The sequence below is a fragment of the Lemur catta genome, chromosome 12 (genome assembly GCF_020740605.2).
Source record: "Lemur catta isolate mLemCat1 chromosome 12, mLemCat1.pri, whole genome shotgun sequence".
Classification (NCBI taxonomy): Eukaryota; Metazoa; Chordata; class Mammalia; order Primates; family Lemuridae; genus Lemur; species Lemur catta.
Window position 1 is genome coordinate 85,933,650 of NC_059139.1, and position 5,618 is coordinate 85,939,267.

Genomic DNA, 5,618 nt, shown 5'->3' on the forward strand with positions numbered 1-5,618 from the left:
CGCCTTGTGTCCCAGTGAAGCAGAGCCCTGGCTGAGCTGTACTGTGTTAGGCCCCCAGGCCTACCTAATAGCCACAGCGCCCAGCCTACCTGGAACCGAACTAGCTCCCCACAGTCCCAGCTGCACCCTGCCTCTTTGGGGTGCGGGGTCATTGCTGCACTGTTCCCCGCTCTCCAGGGCCCAAGCCACAGTAGCATCTTGCCATTCCTGAGTCCTTGCTGCTGCTGCACCTGGCCTCACACAGCCTGGACTACTGCCTTGTCCCACCATCCCAGGGGCCAGAGTCAGCACTGCATGGTCCCTCATCCCCCAAAGCCTGTTCTTTCACTGTGCCCTGTTGGTTCCAGGTCCGGAATTGCAGCGGTGCCCTGCTCCCCAGGGCCTGAGCCTCCGGAGCACCCCGTCTTCCCCAGAACCATGTCAGTGCTGTGCCCTGCCTATCAGATCAGAAACACGGCTACACCCACCCCCTGAACTGCACTGCTGTGCCTCAGAGCGACAGACCCCGGCTAGTGGAAGAACCACATAGACTTGTGCCTTGGAGAGTGAACCTGCACCTCGAGTCTCAGGTGCTACAGTAGTTTCACAAGACCCTGAGCCCGGAAAGCTGACTCCACAACTACTCCAAGCACCTGTACTCAAGAACTCCATACCCAGCAAAGCCGGCCCTCAGAGTGAAGAAGAAATAAAGTCTTTTACAGATAAGCAAAAGCTGAGGGAATTCATTACCATCAGAACTGCCTTATAAAAATTGCTTAAGAAAGTTCTTTAAGCAAAAATGAAAGTATGATAATTATTATCATAAATACATATGAAAATATAAAACTCACTGGTAGAGGCAAATATATAGTCAAATCTAGAAAACTCCTACACTGAAATGGTGGTATGTAAATCTTACATATCTCTGGTTTGAAAGTTAAAAGTCAAAACAGTCAAAAATAACTATAACTACAATAGTTTGTTAAGGAATACAAAATATAAAAAGATGTAAGTTGTGAGATCAAAAACAAATTGTGTGGGGAGAAGAAAAGTCTAGGGTTTTTGCATGTGATAGAAGTTAAGTTGTTATTAGCTTAAAGTAGCAGATTATAACTAAAAGGTGTTTTACGCAAGCCTCAAGATAACCACAAAACAAAAAACTGCAGCATATGTACAAATGATAACAAGAAAGAAATCAAAGTTTAGCACTACAGGAAATTATCAAATCACAAGGGTAGACAACAACAGAGAAAGAAAGGAACAAAAAAAGTGCTACAAAACAACCACAAAACAAATAATAAAATGGCAGTAGTAAGTCCTTACCTATTAATAAAACCTTGACTATAAGTGGATTAAATTTTCCAATCAAAAGGCTTAGAGTGGCTGAATGGATTAAAAAAATAACAAGATCCAACTATGTGCTGCCTATGAGAGACTCACTTAAGCTTTAAGGACACACACAAGCTGAAAGTGAAATGATAGAAGAAGATTTTCCATGCAAATGGTAACCAAAAGAGAGCAGGTGTGGCTAGCTTTATTTATATCTGATGAAATAGGCTTCAAGTCAAAAACTGGCACAAGAGATAATGAAGGTCATTATTTGGTGACAAAAGGGTCAATTCATCACAAGGATGTTATTATCACTGTAAATATGCACGCACCCACCATTGGAGCACCTAATACATAAAACAAATATTAATGGACATAAAGGGAGAAATAGATAGTAATATATTAATAGTAGGAGTCTTCAATACCCCATTTTCAATGATAAACTAGGCAGAAAAGTATTTAATAAGAAAATGCTGGACTTGAATTGCACTTTTTTTTTTTTTTTGAAACAGGGTCTCGCTCTGTTCCCCGGGCTACAGTGAGTGCCGTGGCATCAGCCTAGCTCACAGCAACCTCAAAATCCTGGGCTTAAGCGATCCTACTGCCTCAGCCTCCCGAGTAGCTGGGACTACAGGCATGTGCCACCATGCCTGGCTAATTTTTTCTATATATATATATATTTTAGTTGGCCAGATAATTTCTTTCTATTTTTAGTAGAGACGGGGTCTCGCTCTTGCTCAGGCTGAATTGCACTTTTGACCAAATGGACCTAATAGATATATACAGAATTTTCCTTCCAACAGCAGCAGAACACACATTTTTCTCTAGCACACATGGAGCATTCCCTAGGATAGACCATATGTTAGGCCACAAAACTAGTCATAATAAATTTAAGAATATTGACATCATATCTGGCGTTGTTTCAGGCAACAATGGTATGAAACTAGAAATCAATAACAGGATGAACCTTGAAAATTCACAAATATGTGATATTAAACAACATGCTCCTGAACAACCAATGGATCAAAGAAGAAATGAAAAGGGAAATTTAAAACTATCTGGAGACAAATGACAATGGAAACAGCATACCAAAACCTATGGGATGCAGCATTTCGGAGGCAGTTTTAAGGGAGAAATTTATAGCAGTAAATGCCTACATTAAAATGAAGAAAGATTTCAAATAAATAGTCTAATGTTATGCCTCAAGAAACTAGGAAAAGAACAAATTAAACTCAAAATTAGCAGAAGGAAGGAAATAATAAAAATCAGAACAGAAATAAATCAAATATAGAGTGGAAAGCCATAGAAAGAATCAACAAAATAAGAGTAGATTTTTAAACAAAATTGACAAATCCTTAGTGTAGCTAAGAAAAAGAGAGAACACTCAAAAAATAAAATGAGAAATGAAAGTGAAGAAATTACAACAAACATTTCAGAAATAAAAAGAATAGTAAGTGATTATTATGAACAATTGCATGTCAACAAATTAGACAACCTAGATAAAATGGGTAAATTCTTGGAAAAATACAAACTACCAAAATTGAGTCAAGAAGAATAAAAAACCTGAACAGACCAATAACAAATAAAGAGATTGAAGGAGTGACCAAAAACCTCCTAAGAAAGAAAATTCCAGGACCAGACAGCTTCATAGCTGAATTCTACCAAACATTAAAGGTAAAATAAAAATGTGTGTTATGTCCTTGATTACAAAATCTCAATATTTTAAGACTATTCTTCTATTCATTTTCCTCAAAATAATCTACAATATCTATGCATTTTATTTCAAATTAAAGCAAGACTTCTTTCAGAACTTGTAAATTATCCTAAAACTAATTTTGAAAAGAGACCAATGAAAAAGCCAAGAAAATTTGGAAGAATTTTTTTAAAAGGAACTGTTAATAGAAGCATATTTGTCCTACTAGATATTGAAACGTATAAATTACAATATCCAAAACAGAACTGCCTCAGAGGCACAGAAATCATCTAAATTGAAATAGAAAAAAAGGAGCTAGAAATAAATCCAAGGATATGTGGTAGTTAAGTATATGATAAAGATCGCATTTCAAACTGGTAAGAAGATGAATTGAATTTTCAATAAATAACACTGAGATTACTGGCTAGACATTTGGGAAAAATAAAGCTGAATCCCTTATGGGAAAATAACTTCCAGATGGATCAAAGATTCAAATGTGTAGAAAAAAAGGAAAAGGAAAAAAAGAAAGAAACTATACAATACTAGAAAAAGATGGTTGAATAATTTTATAATCTTAAAACAGGAAAGTGTTTCTAAGCAGTATAAGGAACTCAGGATCCATGACAAAATTTGATAAGTTTGGTTACATAATAATGTAAAATTCTAACCATAAAATTAGCTTTTAAAGTAAACCCACAAACAAAATACAAACTGGGGTATATATGAAAAAGAGTTAATAGACTTAATATGTAAAGAGTTCTAGCAATTCAGTGAGACAAAGTCAACCACTCCAACAGAAATATGGGTAAAGAAAATAACAGGCAGTTCAAAAAAGGAAAAATAAAAAGAGTTGAAAAACATGTGGAAAAGATAGTCACTTTTATCAATAGAGAAATGGAAAAGAAATTATATATCATTTTCCACTCATGAAATTAGTAGATGTTTATGTGACTGTAGGGCTCACTGAAGCACCTAAGTCTTATTGGCAGGAATGCAATTAAATGGAATATTTCTCAAGGAGAGGATTGGAGTGTATATAAAATCTTAAATTAGATACCTTTTGGCCTCACAACTCCCCTTTTAGATATTTAGCCAGAGGAGATAATTTTATGGGTTAAATTAATATATTTGTATGAGGATTTTCTTTAGTATATTTAAGCAATCCATAAATGTCTCTCAGTATGGAACTGATTCAATAAATTATGGTATAAATTATAGAGCATCATATATTTAATAAAATATCAATATAGATCTGAGTATAATTATCCAAAACGGTGCTCTTGACATATTTTTTGCTTGAGAAAAGCAGGTTAGAAAATAGTAGGTACCCCACATAAGTATAGTCAACTGATCTTTGACAAAGGAACAAGTTAGGCAATACAATGGAGCAAGGACAGGCTTTTCAACTAATGGCTCTGAAACAACTGGACATCCACATGAAAAAATTAACCTAGACACAGACCTTACTTACACCTTTCACAAAAATTAACTCAAAATGGAGCACAAACATAAATGTAAAATACAAAACTGTAAAACTCCTAGAAGATAAAATAGGAGAAAATCCAGATGGCCTTGGATTTGATGGTGGCTTTTTTAGATATGACACCAAAGGCATGACTATAAACGAAAGAATTGATCATAAGAGGACTTCATTAAATTAAAGTTGTCTGCTTTTCAAAAGATCCTGTCAAGAGAATGAAAAGACAAGCTGCAGACTCAGAGAAAATATTTGCAAAAGATATGTCTGATAAAGGACTGTTATCTAAAATATACCAAGAATTCTTAAAACTCAACAATAAGAAAATAATCTGATTTTTTAAAAAATGAGTCAAAGACCTTAGCAGATACACCTAACCAAAGAAGATATACAAATAGCAAATAAATATATGAAAAGATGCTCCACATCATGATGCTAGTTAAAACAACAGGGAGACACCATTCCACACCCATTAGAATGCCCAGAATCCAGAACACTGACAACACAAAATGCTGGTGAGGGTGTGGCAGGGCAACAGGATGTAAAAGCAGCAGGAACTCTCACTCATTGCTAGTGGGAATGCAAAATGGTACAGACACTTTGGAAGACAGTTTAGCAGTTTCTTATAAAACTAAACATTCCATTACTATATACTCCAGCAATCCTTCTCTTTGATAATTATGCAAAGGAGTTGAAAACTTATGTGCACACAAAAAACCTGCACACATGTTTATGGCAGCTTTATTTAGAGTTGTCAAAACTTGAAGCCAACCAAAGTATCCTTCAGTAGGTGAATGGACAAACTGTGATACATCTAGGCAATGTAATATTATTCAATCCTAACAAGAAATGAGCTGTCAAGCCATGAAAACACATGGAGGAAACTTAAATGCATATTATTACATGAAAGAAGCCAATCTGTAAAGGTAACATACCATATGAGTCCAACTATATGACATTCTCAACAAAAAAAACTATGGAAATGGTAAAAAAATAAGTGGTTACTAGGGGTTGGGGAGAGGGAGTGAGAGATGAAGAGGCAAAGCACAAAAGAATTTTTAGAGGAAAAAAACTATTCTGTATTAATACTACAATATTGGATATATGTCATCATACATTTGTCCAGCCCTATAGAATATA